Source organism: Rhinopithecus bieti, unplaced genomic scaffold (assembly GCF_001698545.2).
Source record: "Rhinopithecus bieti isolate Rb0 unplaced genomic scaffold, ASM169854v2 scaffold_10614, whole genome shotgun sequence".
In the NCBI taxonomy this organism is placed as follows: domain Eukaryota; kingdom Metazoa; phylum Chordata; class Mammalia; order Primates; family Cercopithecidae; genus Rhinopithecus; species Rhinopithecus bieti.
In genome coordinates this window covers 2,383,746-2,404,462 of record NW_016806893.1, presented here as the reverse complement: position 1 = coordinate 2,404,462, position 20,717 = coordinate 2,383,746, and the positions used below count along the sequence as shown (strand labels likewise).

General features: G+C 41.5%; 1 long non-coding RNA gene across 1 annotated transcript; it reads right to left on the bottom strand.

Annotated features, from left to right (window-relative positions):
- Positions 1-1,388: 1,388 nt before the first annotated feature.
- On the bottom strand, positions 1,389-19,902 carry LOC108533702 (uncharacterized). The gene is made up of 3 exons (XR_001886796.1): positions 19,629-19,902; positions 14,012-14,124; positions 1,389-3,382 (listed from the first exon to the last, which is right to left on the bottom strand). It is a non-coding gene; the product is annotated as an uncharacterized LOC108533702 (long non-coding RNA).
- Positions 19,903-20,717: the final 815 nt, after the last annotated feature.

Genomic DNA, 20,717 nt, shown 5'->3' with positions numbered 1-20,717 from the left:
AGTAGAGACGGGGTTTCACCATGTTGGTCAGGCTTATCTTGAACTCCTGGCCTCCAGTGATCCGTCCACCTCGGCTTTCCAAAGTGCTGGGATTATAGGCGTGAGCCACCGTACCCGGCTCTATATTTTATTTTTATTGTTCTTGATGAAGAGTAAAAAACAAATAAGCCCTAGTGGTTAGTGGAGGGTGGTAAGAGGTAAGATTTTCCTTCAAATTTGTCTTTCGATCTACTTAAGGATTCTAATGTTCTGGACTTCTTGATGCCTGTTGCTTCCCTCATCTGGGAACATGACGGACCCAAATGGAACTTGGGTTTTCTCAGGTAATATTTATTTAATAAAGGAGAATCCTTTCAATGGTAGATGAAAGTCAGGTCTGGAGAGAATCTAGGCCAAATAATCAAAATATATTTTTCACCTGTGATTTTGGCATAGAGGCCATGGGTACCTGATGGGGTTACAGAAGGAAGAGAATGAGAAGAACATCGTCAAAAAAATGTTTCTCCTGGCCAAGGCACCCCCTGAGTAGACAGGCTGGGGCATCCTTCTGCAGGAAGGGTTTGGGCTGATGAAGGCTGCTTCCCAGAAAATAAGTGATGACCAATCAGGAGAGGTCAGGTTCCTAAGGGCCAGATGCAGGAGGACGTCCTCACTTATAAGACTGAGGAAGTGGTGTACGTGCAGACTGACTTACAAAGTTTTACTGAGCCAGTCAGCTCCAAAACACAAAGAGATACATTTTTGCCCTTACACTTTTAGGGTGGGTAGGCCTCCCCCAAATCACACACTTAGAGACCATGCCTCCGACCATTCTGTCTTTTGGCCTGGTGTGTATATGAAGGAAGAAGCAGCTACAGGCAGGCTTTGTTTTCCCTTTTTCAGTTTGGAACATTTAGGGGCAGATAACTTGGCATAAAGCAAACATAATTACATGTCAACTTCAAAGAGGGAAAATATCACGTACTTTAAATTCCGTAACCTGCCATGAAGGAAATTTTTCATGTTGACCTAATTTTATTTCTTATCTACCTACCATAGTTCAGAATAAAAATGTTGGTTGATTTTATAACTCAGTGCTTTTATTGGAAAACAATGTTTTTAAGTGGCAATATACTTCTGCATAGAATATACATTGTCCCAATAATGTATTTTACAGTAACTGATAACTATGGATAATGAATGGCCACTTTGGTAGGGAATTTAACATCTTTTTAAAAAGCAAAACTATAGGCTCATTCATTTTTGTCTTTATTTAATTTTTTTGTATTTTATTCTTATTATTACTCATTTATCATTATTAATCATTGTTTCTTTACCTTCTTGTTTTCATGCACTGACTCAATCAAGTATCCAAGTCTGGATGCAGCAATATTATTTTCACTCTTTCATTAATTTCTGGTTTATTTTATTTTAGATGCCAGAGAAGACACTGCAGGGTAGAGATCAAAGGAATCTTAGTAATTGTTCAATCCAATCTCCACACTTTAAAGATGAAGAAACTGGTATTGAGAAAAATGCACAGCTTACCCAAGGTTGCACTGCCGGTTAGTAGCAGAGATGAATTTAGAACCCACATCTGATGACTACACCATATTGCTCCCAGTTTCCCTGTCTGTTCCACATGCAAAAGTCTGATTCTTCACTTCTCCTTTGAGTATATAGACTTTTAATATTTTTGTATGTCAAGATGGAATTTTCCTCATACACAGCCCCTGCCTTTTCTCCTCCCTTCCCATCTTGCAGGATCTTTAACAGAATTTAAAAGGAATTTTTTGTTTTGTTTTGGTGTATCTGATAAAAGTCAAGGGAGGGAGAGGGCCAGTATAAGCAAGAGAACTCTTTGTCTATCTTGTAGATGCTGTAGTCTGAGGTGTCAGAAACACACAAAGGTTTGAAGAACTGGTACATGCTCCCCGGTGGGAAGCCAGGACTCTTGGCAGGATCTTGAGGACAAGACAAAGGACAATAAGAGAGTGAGGGGATCCTAGAGGTGAAATCAAGGAAGAGAAACTAGAGACAGAGAAAGAAACTGGCTATCCGTCCAAGATGGATCCTGTGTGGACTGATGGGAGGCTTGGCACTGTCCTTTGGTAGACTTCATGTGGTTGAATACTTGGCCAATGGAAGGAATTTCTTTTTTGGTAACAGACTCTGTGCGTACAGTTATGGATCTTAATTTATAATAAAAGGTTACATTGAAAATTGAGCATATTGGCAACTTTGGGCTTTAATATTACTACTGTGCTATTTAGGTCCCAACCATCATTTTAATCTGGGCATTCTTGAAACAGCTCTCATTATTGGTATGTCAAGCTGTCTCATAGGGCATCTACTTAGCAAAAGTGGAGTGAAGTGTTCAGGATGCATAAATGGGGTGAAGCTTGTGGTATTCCATTCCTTTTTGCTGAAGCCACTCCTACCAGCTGCTTTCTAGATTATTCACCTTACATGAGCATGGTGCAGTATAAAAGTTGTAGACTTTGGTCTCAGACGGATCTAAATTCTAATCTTAGCTCACTACTTCCTAGTTAAGGACAAGATTTCTTTAACCATCCCAAGTCTCAATTTTCTCATGTCTAAAATGGCAGAAATAATGTGTACTTTGCAGGGTTGTTGTGAGAATTAAACAATATGGGTAATGCACTTGGGACAGTGCTTCACACAAAATTGTCAATAAATGGTGATCTTTCTTTTCCTGGCACTACAAAGCTGAGGAGAAGAGGGAGGGAGATGAGTGTCTGGAGGAAGAAAGGGTAGGAGTTTCTTTATCTTTGAGTGAAGAAGTGTTGGGGGGTTAGTAGGGATATAGGAATAGTGAGATGGCTGGGAAGAAAAAAAGAAGGATGAAAAGAGGAAAAGAATAGGATAAAAGAAGGATACGGTGGAGAAAATGGGCAAGGGCCCGAGAAAGAAGAGCGAGAATGGCAGTGATGGTGAGCATTGGTGGAGTGATGGAAGGTTCTCCAGCCCCGGTCAAGCTTGTTAGAAGTGCAGAGTCTCAGGTCCCTCCCCAGACCCTCTGAATCATGATTTGCAGTTTAACGAGAAGTCCCCAGGTGATTCCCATATCCATTAATTCTGCAGAGTTGATGTTTTCATCTGCTGTGGGTGGGGGACATGGGGCAGATGTAGAGCAGATTCAAATCAAGAGGAAGTCCCCAGGGCTTTGGGTTATCTCTAAATTTATCAGGAAGACTTCCCAACGAAGTGGGTTGAGATCCAGGATGTGTCACTTTCCTTTGTATTCACATCTGGCTGGTCTGGACACAGGTTCTGCAAACCAGAGTCAGGCTGTGGACTCAGGGATTCTTGGAAATTCTCTTCTGAATCCAAAGTAGCAGGTGTGGAGGAACAAGGAAGTGGAGTGGTGAACATTATTTGCCTATAGAGGAAACAGGAAGAGAATGGAGATTGTCCTTTTAGACACATTTGGCAAGTGAGGTAGTCATCCTGCACCGCACCCTCCTCCCTACCCCTTCAGCTCTCGGTGTCCTACCTTTTCTCTGAGCAACAGAAGCACTTTTGTCTGCATTTAGGTTGCTCATCGCTGGTGCTTTGGAAAGAACACTGGGCTAATGCCCTCGGGCAAGCCACTTCACCACCCTGCTCCCAGTTTCCTGATATGCAAGAAGGGCTGAAAATTGTGATGGTAGTGGGGACTGGAACTGTGGTCTTCTGGTGACTATTTCTGCCTGATGGTACTCTCAAGTCAGCAGCTAGCCAGGTGATAAAAGGGAAAGAAGCTGCTGGGTGTAGAATAGAAAAGTGCTGGGCCTGGGGCCAGTGGAAGAGCAGGAACAGTCGCTGTTCAGTCCTGCTACTTGTCAGCATGAGGGAATTTGGGCCTAGGGTAGCCAGACAATCTTTTCTTTTTTTCAAGAAAAACTAGAAGTCCAGACTTTTCTGTTAGATTTTCTGAGTTTTAAAGACTGACTGTGAATTCATTAAAAACACACACACACACACACACACACACACACACACACACACAGACAATGAGAAAACCTGCTGCTCATATAAAACAAATCTGAGGGCTGTTTTGAAGACTGGCAGTGAATTCATTTAAACACACACACACACACACACACACACACACACACACACACACACAATGAAAAAACCTGCTGCTCATACAAAACAAATCTGAGGGCTGCAGCAGCTCACAGGCTGCCAGTGTGTGACCTCTTTCCTAAGTCTTTTAAAAGAGGAGAATTGACATTTTCATCAGACTTGAAATAGGTAAACAGGACCAAGACTCTGGAATAGCTGCTTGCCCCAGTATGGCAGGCCCTGGCAACGCCTGCCCCAGGGATATAAAAACACGGATTTGGCTGGGCATGGTGGCTCATGCCTGTAATCCCAACACTCTGGGAGGCCTAGGTGGGTGGATCACCTGATGTCAGGAGTTCGAGACCAGCCTGGCCAACACTGTGAAACCCCGTCTCTACTAAAAATACAAAAAAATTAGCCAGGTGTGGTAGTGCACACTTATAATCCCAGCTACTCAGGAGGCTGAGAGGCAGGAGAATTGCTTGTATCAAGGAGGCGAAGGTTGCAGTGAGCCAAGATCGAGCAATTGCATTCCAGCCTGGGCAAGAGCAGTGAAACTCCGTCTCAAAAAAAAAAAAACAAAAAAAAACAAAACCACACACACACCTGGATTTGTCCTTCTTGATGGACACAGTTTGAATAAAATAAAGTTGCCATACCCTTTCCATTGCAACTAAACATAAAAATACAAGAATATTCAATAAGTCACATACTATGGGATGAAAAGAGCATGTTATAATTAGTTTATTAATCACTGTCACCCTCTTGTCATGTGCTGATACATGAGTAATGTATGTTCAGAGTATTGATTGCATCCAAGCCAGGATTCCTTTGTGGCATCAGCTGAAGGACATGGTGACCACAAAGGTCCACCTCAAGTTACTACCTTTTGTGAATTGATAATGGGGTGCACAGCCAGGTGTAATTCAAGCACATCTTTCCACAGGCAGCGGGTGGTTATGGCTGCACTGCAGTCGCTGTGTTGCTTTCAGCCTTAATGGGAATCTTCATTGAAACAGAAGCCTAATTCCATTTAGGTTAATAATTTGCTCACTCAAGCTTCTTTCCCAGAACTAGCCTGATTTTTACACCTTCTGAGGGGAAACTGGCAGTGGTTCCTCACTGCAGGTGGATATCTTATCAGGTAAAGTAGGGTTAGGAAAGACTTACATTTTTACTCCAAGCCATTTCGATTGCTTTTTTTCATAGTGAAAGTGTAGTAACTCTCTCTTATCTCTGCATGCACTGGTGCTAAAAATGTGTAGGACCACAGTAGTTGGCATTTGTCTCCCAGATAGGCCAGCCTGAAACTTGGGAGTGGAATGAGCTTGTATTCAAGCTGGTGTTAACCAGGACTGTAGCTATTCATTCCAACTCTACTCTTTTCATCCAGGCTGTTGAATGATCAATGGCTATGGAAATAATTTACAGGGCCAAAAGAGGGTTCTGGGAATGTGATAATTTGGATGCAATTTCTATCTTTCCCACCCCCCACTCCAAAAGTTCTTCCTCTCTGGACTCAAACAGCTGCTAACTCCTGTGGATGGCTGGGTGCCAGTGAGGTCTCAGGCTTTGGTGGGTTCCAAGCAGACAGAATTGTAAGCTTCCTTCTTCCAGTGGGCTGGGCAGGTGCCTAGAGAATAATGTCAAAGGTGAAGAAGGGAAGGCAGTCAATCCTAAGTGGAGAGGGGCTGTCAGGGCTAATGTCAACACAAGCCTAGTGTGACTGTGCTGGGTTTTCCCAGCTGAAGGGGCCAAGGAGGAGCTGAATGGGAGCCTGAGTCCTCCACCTGGAAGCTAGGGCAGTGTGAGAAGTTTGGGAGGTTTCCTGCAGGTGACTAGCAGGGTGCTGGCAGCTTCTACAATTCAGTCTGTGGGGACCTTCTGCCACCTGTGGGGCTCCCACCACTTAGAACACATAAGCTGCCACACCCTGAGTGGGGCTCCCACCACTTAGAACACATAAGTTGCCACACCCTGAGACCTATGAGCCCATAAAAAAATAACACCCCATTTAAAATGGGCCAGCAGCCAGAGACAGGAGAATCAGTTGGAAAAGCAGAACACACTCCCAGCAAACTAAAGCTTGGAGAGGAGTGTCTGAGTTGGGGAGGGGTGCGTATAGGAGCTTCAGTGAGAAAATAGCAACTTTTGGTGGGTGGAAGGAGAGGGAGAAATAAGATTCTAAGGGGCTAATGAGGGGAGGAGAGAGAAAGTAAAATGATCCTAAAGCTCTCATCTTGTTAAAGTGAAGGGATCAGGAGGAAGCGGAAGCATCTCAGTGGGGTAAAAGGTGAGTATTGGTGAGGATAATAGTGTCTTGTTTTCAAATGCTGGTAGAGAAGTATGTATCAGAAAGCAACCAGGAAAGAATGATTTGTTCAGGCAAACTAATATAAGGGAAAGAAAGAAAAAAACACTAAAAATAAACTACAGAAAAAGTAGGTTGGGCTAGGCACGGTGGCTCCCACCTGTAATCCCAGCACTTTGGGAGGCCGAGGCCGGTGTATCACTTGAGGTCAGGAGTTCGAGACCAGACTGGGCAACATGGTGAAACCCCATCTCTACTGAAAATACGAAATTAGCCAGGTGTGGTGGTGCATGCCTGTAATCCTAGCTACTTGGGAGGCTGAGGCAGGAGAATTTCTTGAACCCAGGAGGTGGAGGTTGCAGTGAGCCGAGATCATGCTACTGCACTCCAGCCTGGGTGACAGAGTGAGACTTTGTCTCAATTAAAAAAAAATAATAATAAGTTGGAAGAAATAAAATCAAGTACTGTATCAGTCACACACAAAATGTGAAGACTACATTCTTTCTTTAAAAGACAAACTATTCCACTGGATTAAAAAAGCAAAACCTATTTATATAAGGAACATAATTAAAATATAGTAATAAAAAAGGCTGAAAAATCAAAGAGTAGGCAAATGCAAACAAAAAGAAAGACGTAGAAATGTTAATGCATAGTGGAATTTTAGAAGAAAAGCACTACAAGGCGTTATTATGTAACGATAATATAAGTAATACTATCATTAAAGAAAATATAACAGTGAAAAACCTTTAGGTACCAAACAATATAGAAGCCAAACCTAAAGCAAAACAATCAGAAATGCAACAACAACCCAACAAAACTGTACAGTGAAGGTGAGGGACTTCAGAATATTCTCTCATGAGTGAATAGGTCTAATAGATAAACAATAATATTGACTTAATGGCTATATGTAGACATTATATCCCTCAAATAGAGAGTATCATATTTCGCTGTGTTTATGAAACACTAAAAAGAAAAAAAAACAATTCTGTATTTGATCATAGAGAAAATACATTTTTAAAAAGTGAGATCTAACAGATTACCTGATCATAATTCAATGAATTGAGATACAAATAATATAACTTAAAGATTCTCAATGACATGGAAATTGAGAAATGTGCTACTAGATAGCAGGTGGATCAAAGAGAAAATTTAAAGGAAAATTACAAACTATAAAGCAAAGAAAAGAATAACTTATACCAAACCAAGCCACAGTAGAGGCTTACTCAGAGGAACGTTTATAGCTTTACATTTTTTTAGGAAGAAAGATGAGAAATAAAGAAACTAAATATTCATCTTAAGATACTAGTAAAAGAGCAATAACTAAAAGGAAAAGGAAATTAACAAAGATAAAAACTTACATAGAAAGCAAACCAAAAAAATATATAGAAAGAAAGTATAAATCAAAATGTGGCTCTTCAAAAAGACTAATAAGATAGATAAATTCCTCAAGAGCCTGATAAGAAGAAGGAGTAAGAGAAGAAAAATATGCATGAATTAGAATAAGAAAGGAGATATAATTCAAATAAAGACTAACAGAATCATCAGAGACTACTATAAGAAACTTGGGGAACAAGTATAAAAACCTCATGAAAATGAAGGATTTTCTAGCAAAATATGAATTAACAAAATGAATACAAGGAAATGTGGAAAACTTGAACAGATCAATTACCATAGAAGAGATTGGAAATGCAACTAAAAAATCTACCATTGAAAAAAGAAGGCCAGGTGCGGTGGCTCATGATAGTAATCTCAGTACTTTGGGAGCCCAAGGCAAGCAGATCGCTTGAGCCCAGGAGTTTGAGACCAGCCTGGACAACATGGTGAAACCCCATCTCTACAAAAAACACAAAAATTAGCTGGGCATGGTGGCGTGTACCTATGGTCCCAACTACTCAGGAGGTTGAGGCAGAAGGATCACTGGAGTCCGGGAAGTCAAATCCGAGTAAGCCATGATTGCTCCGGCCTGGGCTATACAGTGAGACCCAGTCTTGAAGGGAAGGAAAGGGAAAAGGAAGGGGGAAGGGAAAGGAAAAGGGGAAGGGGATGGGAAAGAAGAAGGGAAAAGGGAAGACAAGGGGACTGGATGACTTCACAGCCATGTTTTATCTAACCTTTAACACAGATAATTCCATGTTATTTAAATTACTCCAGGCCATAGAAAAGGATGAAAAGATAACTACTTTGTGAGCCAGCAAACTTGAATACAAAAGCCTGATAAAAGATATTAAAAGAATAGAAGATTATAAAGTAATCTTACTTATGAATGGATGCAAGTTTCTTTCTTTTTTTTTTTTTTTTTTTTTTTTTTGAGACAGAGTCTCGCTCTGTCACCCAGGCTGGAGTGCAGTGGCTGGATCTCAGCTCACTGCAAGCTCCGCCTCCCGGGTTTACGCCATTCTCCTGCCTCAGCCTCCGGAGTAGCTGCGACTACAGGCGCCCGCCACCTCACCCAGATAGTTTTTTGTATTTTTTTTTTTAGTAGAGACGGGGTTTCACCGTATTAGCCAGGATGGTCTCAATTTCCTGACCTCGTGATCCTCCCGTCTCAGCCTCCCAAAGTGCTGGGATTACAGGCTTGAGCCACTGCGCCCGACTGAATGGATGCAAGTTTCTAAATGAAATACCAGCCACCACCTCTGGTTAAGCTTCATGTAGTGCACAGAAGTATTTGCTACTGTTCCTTCCCAAAATTCTGATAAAATGACAGTAAAATGATTCGAGAGGCATAAACTTGAAGGACAAAAAGAATAGGAGAGGAAGCAACACCAACAAAATTTTGCAAGTTTGAAAACATATGTACAAGTGGTAACTGACTTAGCAGATCACAGAAAGCCAAAACCCAAGCCAGAAGTAAGTTTGCCTCCAGAAATGTTCAGGAACTGGAAGAATCAAGTACCTCTGAAAATGGGGAATCTAAGAGGAGTGGAAAAACAGGAAAATTAATTTAAAATCTACATAAGGAATAGTCTCCCAGGTCGCCTTCCTTGCCTTACACAGGATGAAGGGCCCTCTACTACCTCTTTATACAAGACTCTCTAAAGAGGTTGAGCCAGAGGGATTCCGAACTCAGAGACACCAGGCACACTGAGGCAGGGATCCCATGCTGAAAATGGGGATTAGGATATTAGTTACAGAAAAGTGAGACTGCTTGGCCCTAGTCTTCATCCAGACTTTACCTCCCAGAATGCTAACAGTTGTGCTTATCCCTTCCAGGAGGGAAATTAGAGGTTTTCTCTTTGGGAACCTGACCAGCTAAAGAGAGAATACCTAAAGATATTGACAGAAGGCCCCTGTGAAACTGATAGTGATACAGAGCCCAGTCAATGAACAGGTTTCACCTACATCTTTGAACAACTCCCAAATAGCCATTTAGTGCATCACTCTTAAATATGAGCAGACAACCAAGGACCACCAGACATGTGAGGAAATCTAACATGAAAGGCAGAGACAAAAAAAAAAAAAGAAAGAGAGAGAGACAGAGAAAGTGGCAGCAGAAGGAAGCTTTTATTTGTTTATTTTGCTATGTTGCTCGGGCTGATCCTGGAGCTCCTGGGCTCAAGCTATCCACCTGCCTCAGTCTCCCAAGTACCGGTGTTAGAGGTGTAAGCCACCACTCCCAGCCAGAAGGAAGCTTCTTAAAAGCCCTCAGTCTCTCTAGAGAGAAAAGAGAAGGTATTGTATTCAAGAAACAAAAGAGGCTACTACAATGGAACATTTGGAGAACAATTGAGAGATCTGGAGATTAAAAAAGGGACCACATAAAGGAACAATTCAACAGTAAAGTTAGCAGTTTTTGTCAAACTGGCCAGAGGATGGTGGCTCATGCCTATAATCCAAGCACTTTGGGAGGCCAAAGTGGGTGGATCACTTGAAGTCCGGAGTTTGAGACCAGCCTGCCTAACATGGTGAAAATTGTCTCTATTAAAATACAAAATTAGCCAGGCATGGTGGTGTGCACCTGTAATCCCAGCTACTAGCGCAGCTGAGGCAAGAGAATTGCTTGAACCCAGGAGGTGGAGCTTGCAGTGAGCTGAGATTGTGCCACTGCCCTCCAGCCTGGGCAACAGAGTGAGAATCCATCTCAAAAAAAGAAGAAAAAAAAAAAGAAGTGTTGTCAAATTTAGCAAATAAAAGTTCAAGACTCTCCATTTAATTTGAATTTTATAAAAATAACAAATAACTTTTTTGTATAAGTGTGTCCCATGTAAGACTTAGTTTGTCTGAAATTCAAATTTGCCTAGGTATCCTGTGTTTTATCTGGTAACCCTAGTTGGAAGATGAAGTCTCCAAGAAAGGAGAGAGAGAGAGAGAGAGAGAGAGAGAGAGAGAGAGAGAGAGAAATAAAGAGAGAAAAGATAAAATCCAAAAATCAAATCAGTTGAGGAAGTCCAATATTTGAATGACAAGGAGTTCTAGAAAGGGAAAACAGGGGAAATAAAATTATCAAACAAATTTCCCAGAACAGAGTGAGTGTCTACCCAGAGCCAAGCATCAAGGACAAAAAATACCCAACACCAAAGTGCATCACTGTGAAATTATAGATCACTGATGACAAAACAGTGAAAAATCAAGCTAACACAGAGAATGAGGAATGAGAATGGCAACGTTTCTCTGTATAAATAATCTATCTATCTATTTATCTATCTACCTATACACGTGCACACACACACATCAGTGGCTCATGCCTACAATCCCAACTACTCAGGAGGCTAAGGCAGGACAATTGCTTTAGCCCAGGAGTTTGAGGCTGCAGTGAGCTATGATCACACCACAGCACCCAGCCTGGGGACCGAGTGAGACCCTGTCTCTAAATAAATAGCCTAAATTTTAAGAAATGATCAAATTGATGCTGAAAATATTTTAAATAAGTTTTAGCAGACCTTTCTAATAAAATTTCTAAGAAGAAACTACGTGTGTGTGTGTGTGTGTGTGTGTGTGTGTGTGTGTATACATATATATATCAGGTTTGTCAAAGATCAGATGGTGGTAGATGTGCAGTGTTATTTCTGAGGTCTCTGTTGTGTTCCATTGGTCTATATGTCTGTTTTGGTATCAGTACCATGCTGTTTTGGTTACTGTAGCCTTGTAGTATAGTTTGAAGTCAGGTAGCATGATGCCTCCAGCTTGGTTTTTTGGCTTCCGATTGTCTTGGTTATATGGGTTCTTTTTTGGTTCCATATGAAATTTTAAGTAGTTTTGTTCTAAATCTGTGAAGAATGTCAATGATAATTTGATGGGAATAGCATTGAATCTATAAATTACTTTGGGCAGTATGGCCATTTTCATGATATTGATTCTTCCTATCCATGAGCACAAAATGTTTTTCCATTTGTTTATGTCTTCTCTTATTTCCTTGAGCAATGGTTTGTAGTTCTCCTTGAAGAGGTCCTTCACATCCCTTGTAAGCTGTATTCCTAGGTATTTGATTCTCTTTGTAACAATTGTGAATGGGAGCTCATTCATGATTTAGCTCTCTGCTTGTCTATTATTGGTGTATAGGAACGCTTGTGATTTTTGCACAATGATTTTGAATCCTCAGACTTTGCTTAAGTTGCTTATCAGCTTAAGGAGTTTTGGGGCTGAGACGATGGGATTTTCTAAATATAGAATCATATCATTTGCAAATAGAGCAAACAGGTAACTTACAGAATGGGAGAAAATTTTTGCAATCTACTCATCTGACAAAGGTCTAATATCCAGAATCTACAAGGAACTTAAACAAATTTACAAGAAAAAAAAACCCCGTCCAAAAGTGGGCAAAGGATATGAGCAGACACTTCTCAAAAGATGACATTTATGTGGCCAACAAATATATGAAAAAAAGCTCATCATCACTGATCATTAGGGAAATGCAAATCAAAACCACAATGAGATACCATCTCCNGACCATTATTGAGATTAACCAAAAAAAGAGAAGAGAGAAGATCCAAATAAGCTCATATAGAAATAAAACTGGAGATAACACAGCCAATACCATATAAGTAAAAGATAATTTATGGCTACTTTGAATACTTATATGTACACAATCTAGAAAATCAAGAAGAGATAGATAAATTCCTAGAAATATACAACACTTCTAGGTTAAATCAGGAAGAAATAGAAACCCTGAAAAGACTAATAACAAGCAACAAGATTAAATCAGTAATAATAACATTGCCTAAAAAAAAGCTCAAGACCAGATGGAGTTACAGTGAATTTTATCAGATATTCAAAGAACTGGTGCCAATCCTACTGAAACTATTTCAAAAGATATAGAAAAAGGGAATCCTCCCTGGATCATTCTATGAAGCCAGTATCACCTTAATACCAAAATCAGGAAAGGACTTAATAAAAAAGGGAAACTACAGACCAATATTGACCCAGCAATCCCATTACTGGGTATATACCCAAAGGATTATAAATCATTCTATTATAAAGACACATGCACACATATGTTCATTGTAGCACTATTCACAATAGCAAAGACTTGGAATCAACCCAAATGCCCATCAATGATAGACTGGATAAAGAAAATGTTGCACATATATAACATGGAATACTATGCAGCCATAAAAATGATGAGTTCATGTCCTTTGCAGGGACATGAATGAAGCTGGAAACCATCATTCTCAACAAACTAACATAGGAACAGAAAATTAAACACTGTATGTTCTCACTCATAAGTGGGAGTTGAACAAAGAGAACACATGGACACAGGAAGGGGAACAACACACAGGGAGGGCCTGTTGGGTGATGGGAGGCAAGGTGAAGAAGAACATTAGGAAAAATATCTAATGCACCTGGGGCTTAAAACCTAGATGACAGGTTGATAGGTGCAGCAAACCACCATGGCACATACATACCTATGTAACAAACCTGCACATTCTGCACATGTATCCCAGAGCTTAAAGTAAAATAAAATAAAGTATGTAAAAGACTACCCAAAAATAAGAACAAGTATTATTCTAAATGGCAAAAGGAGACTGGTAAGAGATTGTTCTAGAGAGGTAGCAGCCCCTGCATCATGAAGAACCTTTTTCTATGAAGTTAAGAAATGTAGGCCATATCTTTCCTATATTTCCGAAAATCTGAAGGACCACTTGCATTAGAAGCACTTGTTTTGGAGTCCCAAAAATTGACATTTTAAACAGAACCTCAGGTAATTACATTTTGGGATAATTTTGAGAATGCCAGCTTAGACCAACAGTAATTACCAGAAGAGTTTGAACTAAGGAGCAATAAATCAGATTTCCAGAGACCCCTCCTTTCCATTCTGTCCCCAGACTACCCTTCCCCTAGTCATTCCAATGCAGGACCAGCAGGGTTGTTTTGTAAGTCAACTGCACCATTTCCTATGGAAAAGTTAGGCCACTTGGCCTCTCAATGCTAGAAAGGTTACTGGAAGTGACCCTGGTTCCTGGAGCATCATGCTCTATCTGATTCACATAACACAGCAAGATAACATCATCCTGGGACAGAGAAAGGAATGAATGCTAAGTTTTGTCTGAAAATCTGAAGCTGGTTTTGAAAGTTTGTTGTTTGTTGTTGTTGTTTAAATTCCATAATAACAACAATTAAAATAGTTATCTAAGGTGGTCAGTGCCATTTTTGCAAATGCTGGAGGAAGTAACCAGGATAGAGGAAATCCTCTGGCCGGGTCTCAGAGCCTACCTGGAGTTGTTTTCATTCAGAATTTGGTGACATCAGTTGAGGGAGGGAGATGGGCTGTCTCTAGAGATCCTGGTGAGTAACAGCCATACAGAACCACAGAGCATCTCAGGAAACTTAAAATAACAGCAACAAGAACAAAGTGTCCTTCTCATTACATGGTTTTCAAATGGGCCCACTGCTTCCATAGAACGTATGTTTATGGTTTCTTTTGAATAAACACAGAAATGGACCCTCCCAATCTTAAAACTTGAGAAGCTTACATTTGTCTACCCTGAGTTCTTTTCTCAGGACACCAGCCATTAGGCCTCTCAGATAGAGTTAAGGAACGGAAACTTACCCATTCACCACATCTGGGAAACATCAGACCCCTCGCCCACCATGACTGCCTAACTGACCAGCTGCTGCCTGTGGATCAGCTCTTCTTCCTTATCCCCTCCCTCATTCCTGTTTTCTCACTCTTAGTTATATTTCTTCCCTGCTATATAGGCTGTGAATTTTAGTCAGCTGAGGAGACAGATTTGAAACTGATCTTCCATTCTCCTTGGCTACAGCACCTGAATAAAGCCTTCTTCCCTGGAAATTCTCAGTGATTGGCTTTCTGTGCAGCGAGCAACAGGACCTAGACCAAACCCCTGGCGTTTCAGTAACTGCTCCATAGAGGGCAAAGGAAATGACTGAGTGACCTAATGAAACCTACCCCTGCCTTTGAGAACAGAGAAACTCTAGGCAGTGGTTCTTAAAGTTTAGCACACATCAGAATCACCCAGTGTTTTAAACACTGATAGCCGAGCCCCATTCCAGAGTTTCTGATTCTGTAGATCTGGGTACAGCTTGAGAATCTGCATTTCTAACAAGCTCCCAGGTGATGCTGATGCTGATGCCTAAGGGACCACATTTTGAGAATGACTGCCCCGTGGTAGGTAAAGGAAATCCTCTCATCAATGTATTTTTTTGCTTGGGCAATGGCCTCATTACCTTTCCAATGGAGAAAAACTAGGAATGTTGATGGGATGGATGCGGGGATCATGCTGAAAACTCCTCTCTCTCTCTTTTTTTTTTTTTTCTTATTTGAGACAGAGTGTCACTCTGTGGCCCAGGCTGGAGTGCAGTGGTGTGATCTTGGCTCACTGAAACCTCTGCCTCCTGGGTTCAAGCAATGCTCCTGCCTCAGCCTCCCAAGTAGATGGGACTACAGGTGCGCACCACCATGCATCACTAATTTTTGTATTTTTAAAAGAGACAGGCTTTCACCATGTTGGCCACACATGGTGAACTCCTGACCTCTGGTGATCCACCCACCTTGGTGTCCCAAAGTGCTGGGATTACAGGCATGAGCCACTGTGCCCAGCCTTGAACACTCCTCTTGAAGCCAAGAAACAGATCTGGGCCTGCCTGATCAGACAATTATGCACCTGTTTCTATGAATCAAACCATAAACAACTTATGAGTGACTCATAATTATAGCTACCACTTATTAAGTGCTATCTATATGCCAGGCATGGCATGTACATTTAATCGTCACAGCAGCCTGCTACCCCCTCCACACTAATCTTCTCAGGCGTATTCCCACCCCAGGACCTTGGCAGAGGCTGGACCCTAGACCTATGTAGAGGAAAATAAATATCTTTTCTTCCCATCTTAGGTTCACAGCTGAGGCCCCTATAATAGAAGACAGATGAATAAAAGAAAAGTATAAAAATGTATGTAATATAAGTTTTACACGGCATGGGAGACTTCATAAGAAAATGAAGACCCAAAGAAACAGGTAAACCTGTGTATTTTTTATACTCAGTTTGATGGAGAAGTATGATTGGACAAAGGGAATATGATCTAATGCTAATAAACTGGGGGAAACTTAGCAATGGTTCTTTGCTCAAATTTTTCTCTGTGTCCCTGGGTCTTCAGAGATAAGGATGTACCTTTCCTCTGCGTATAGGGAGGGTACCTCTTGAATAAGGGTCTTATGACCTGCTTCAGGGCAAAGTCAGAAAAATCCTTCCTAGGTTTAATTTGACCTGTTTCAGGCGAGAAGAGGGGAAGGTGAGAGTGACTTTTCTGCTTCTGCTGTTTTCTTTAATTCCAAGGTTCATACTTTGGGAAAATATGTCCTGAAATCCATCACCTGGAATGTGCTTCCCCCATACATCTCTCTCCGGCTCTTCTTTAAGGGTCTTGCAGATACCATTTTGTCAGAGAGGCCTTCCCCTTTCCTGGCCACCCCATCTAGAATCTTAGCCCCACCCCTGTCCCCAACCCACCGTCACTGCTTTATTCTCTCTCCTGAGCGTTTATCGCTAACATTCTATATGTTTTGCTTGTTTATTATCTGTCTTCCTTATTAGCACGTAAGCACAAGGGCGAGGATTGTGTCTGGTACACAGAGTCTGGAACTATTTAGTAGGTAGTTAGAGGCAATCCTTATTGATAGAATGAACAAACTAAACCTTTAGAGGGCCAAGCCTTACTTGGCAGGGATGCACAGAATTTGGTAACATGATGATTAGAACCCATCAGTTAAAAAAGCAACAAACACATCTGGCATTATTTCCTTGGTGGGAGCTGTTTGAAGATGTGGGAAGAAAATATTAATAAGTAGAAATTAAAACAGAGAGGATGAGAAGTAGGGAATGAGGAAGAAGCAGGATGGGCTAAGAGGAAGTCTGGGCCATAGCACTACTTACTTTGGCCCTGGGGGCACTTCTCCCTGAGTCTCCTGCCGAGGGTGGCTCTGGGCGGGTAGGTATGTCACCCTGGCTCTTACTGGGGACAGAAAACAGCTGCTGCAGTTAGCAAGCCAGGAGAACCCTGTCCAGCCCAGGTGCTGGAAAGCAGGGTTCATTTCTGAAATGACAAAGAAGGGTTCGCTGAAAGAGCGGCTTTCAAATAGCCAAACCAGTTGACTCTGGAGGGAGCTAGAACTAGGATTTCACCGAGAAGCAGCGGCCGGCTCAGCAGCATGGCGGCATTGAAGATGCAGGGTCAGAGAGAGGGGATTGTGTAGAAGCTGGCTGCGAGCCAGCCACCAGACAGACTCCTGAGGCAAAAGGAAGACTCTGAACCAACCATTTAACTGCGTAAACAGCCTCTGGTTGGAAACATTGTCTGACAGAGCCCATGCCACGTGGAAAATATTAAACATTTCCTCTCTTGGCACCTGTTTCTAACAGACTGGAGTGTTGACTATTTTGCAACGATATATAAATTTGGTTCGTTAGCAAACTCCCTGGAGAGTCCACATGCCCTGGCCAACGTAGCTTATCTCATATTTAAACATGAAAAAAAAAAAAGAAAGTGGCTGAAAGGTTGAGTTCACGGCGCTGTGAACACACAGGCAGGTGCTCTGTCACGCTTCACAGCACAGCACCCACATGAAGCAACAGGAGAAGGAACATAAAATACTGTAAAAAGCAACCAACAGACTTCACCCATAGTGATCTGCTGACCACCACTGGATTCAACTTAATTCCATAAATAGCAGTGGTAGAAATCAACTTAGAATATAAACTTACTCTTTAAATAAAAGCTAAGAAGTGAGAGTGATGATTGGGCCTGCAGTGGTTAAAGTCCCCAAATTGTAGAGTAGGTAAATTGGCAAACCTACTCCATCAAGAAATTGGTGAGGACCTAGTATGGGCTGCTTAGGGAAGATCGTATGTTGTGTGACAATAGTCACAAAGCTAAGAGGCAGGCAGCTGCATTCAGCCCAAAAGGGAGTAGCTATCAGGCTAAGGGCTCAGGCTAGGGTAGTGGAATTGTTAAGAGAGGTTACTCCACAATCAAATAAGTTTAGGACATAACAGGTTAAACATAGTTAAATAGGTCTCTTCTTTTATAGGCTTCTGTTATAGGCTGGGAATCTATAAGAGAAGATAATAGTAGGGAGTGTCTCTCAAATATTTGACCATAGCAGGCTTTTATAAGAGAGCCCACATTAGAAAAAACTGCTCTAAACTTCTTTATTTCATCTGCACCTATGCTGGGGAAGAAGGCTGTGGTCTCAGTGTGATTGTTTATAAGCAAATTTGGTTAGATTGGTAGGAAAAGGGTTGGTCACAACTAGATTAGTGAGTTTCTGAAATGGAAATCAAATTTCCTCAAGCCCCTAAAACTGACTGTGACAAATGGTGACCTAGAGAGGATGCCCCTCCAGATGGGACTCGGGGTTGACCTTTTCTGGATATGCCTCACGCTGCAGGGCTTTAGACAAGACAAATCTACCATCAGATTCTAGTGTGTTTGTTTATTTGTTTTGTTTTTAAAGTGCTGTTTGCAACCTACCAAATTGATTTTATTAACCTTTAAAGGATTGCAATCTGTCATTTGATAAAACACTAAACTCTATCTGCACCTAAGCATATTGACATTCTTATACCCAGCCAGGCATGGTGGTTCATGCCTGTAATCCTAGCACTTTGGGAGGCTGAAGTGGGAGGATCACTTAAGCCCAGGAGTTCAAGACAAGCCTGGGAAACATAGGGAGACTTTGTCTCTACAAAAAAAATTTAAAAATTGGCCAGGCATGGTGGGGTATGCCTGCAGTCCCAGCTATTCAAGAGGCTGAGGTGGGAGGATTGCTTGAGCCCAGGAGTTTGAGGCTGCAGTGAGCTGAGATCGCACCACTACACTCCAATCTGGGTGATAGAGCAAGACCTTGTCTCTTAAAAAAAAAAAAAATTCTTAAATGCTTTTCCTCAAATAATTTCATGCTCACTATTTTATGAGGTAAGAGAAGAACAAAGGTGGATTGGAAGGGCTTTAGGACCATGTCTTTCTTTCAGGAAAGGTAGTACCTAGGATCTTGTTCAAGCAGTACAAGATCTGGACCAGAGCCCTGGTTTTGAAAAAGAATACGGAGAACCGTGGTTAGAGCCATTGTTAACTCTAATTTAGAGTTAACTCAAATTTAGAGCCATTGCTTTTAAATTTTAAATGTGATTTCATATTCTAATCTTATTCTGTAAGCAACTCACATCTATCTATTTCCTATGTTAGTTCTAATGAAGATTACAGATGAACTCCCAGATAACAGGATTGCTTTGGGTTTGGTCTGCAACACACTGGGTGGATCTTAGGAGTAGGAAAAAGAAATATTTTTCTTTTCCATCTTAGGTTAGTGACTGAGGCATTTATAACAAAAGACAGATAACAAGAGACAAGCATTAACGTTTTCTGTGGCACAGCAGCCTTCAGGAATGAAGACCCAAAGAAAGGACTAAACCTGTGTATTTTTTGTGTGTAGGTCGTTGAAGAAGTGGATGGTTGTGGAGAAGTATGAATGGAAAAAGGCCATGTCTCATGGTAATTAACTGGGGAAAGCGTAGTAAGGCCTGTTTGTTCAGATTCTTCTTTGTGTCCCTGTGTCTTCAGAAATAAGGAGGCTTCTTTGGTCTGGGTATGGGTTGGGCATCTCTGGAATGAAGGCTTTATGACCTGCTTCAAGGGAGGTCATAAATAGAGCAGGTAATTTGGCAAACCTTATTTCATATCTTCATCAAGATTCCAGGGAGAAGGGCAAGGGTAAGGTGAGAGAGACCTTCCTGCTTCTGCCATTTTCTCCAATTTGGGGCCATTGTGTCCTGAACCCTATCACAGGCAATCACAGGGCAGGTAGACTTACCTAAAGATGTTCTTTCCTTTCCCTCACAATTAGTGTCTTGATGTCAGCTCCTTGATACTGAACCTGGCTCAGCTTCAGAAGAAAAGCAGAGCCCCAGACCCAGGACCCCCATGGTCTCCTGCTGCATTGAGAAAGATTAATGGTTAAAAAAAGTTGAAAAGATTCTCTTCATACCTGCCTACCATATCAGAGAGGCCTGAGCCTAAAAACCCTGGCCCCACCCTGGGGTGTGGTTTACAAGACCAGCCAGAGACCTGACAGAACCTCCTCACCCTCTGCTGCTCTGCTGTCCCAATGGCACTTCCAGTGAATTTTTTTTTTTTTTTTTTTTTTAGCTAGCAATTGAATGTGATATTTTGCAAAGCACTGTGGTTTTCAAGCTTTATTTCAAGGGGTCTAGGAAATATTTTATTTTCAGTTTTCTTTTCCACTCTCTTTCTTCTCTTCTTGATTCACTTGATTTCCTTCTTAGTATTTTGCCCGTGAAGTTCCTCAATATTGTTCCTTAGAGTAATATCTGAAATATAAAATGCAATCTTGTTTAGCAAATTAAAAGGAAACTATAAGTGCAGATAATGGGGCTTGAGGAGCAGCGGGAGAGAAGTGGGGTAGCTGCAGGGGCTGGAGGGCCATAGTCCAGTGAGAATGGCAAATGATTCGATATAATTTCAAGACTAAAAAAATATAGATTTTTACCATCCTAAATCCATTTAACTGCTCAAATGATTATTGCTCCCCTGGTGTTTATAAAAACATTGCAGTGAAAGGAGACAGACACAGACTTAAAAGAGTTTTTAGAACCCATTAAACCCACTAAGTCTGTTTTGGTTTTGCCCGATTGTTATGAATCCTAACTTAACCATTTCACTGTCTGCAGAAAAGGGACAGTGGCATTCTGTGGTCAAGGGGTGGCTCTGGACACCGCCTCTGCATTCCTAGCTCTGCCAACAACTCTCTAGGTGATCGAGGGCAAGTCACCTCACCTTGCCAAGCCTGTTTCCTCCTTTTAAAATGGGAGGTCGGCTGGGCGCGGTGGCTCATGCCTGTATCCCAGCACTTTGGGAGGCTGACGAGTGTGGATCACTTGAG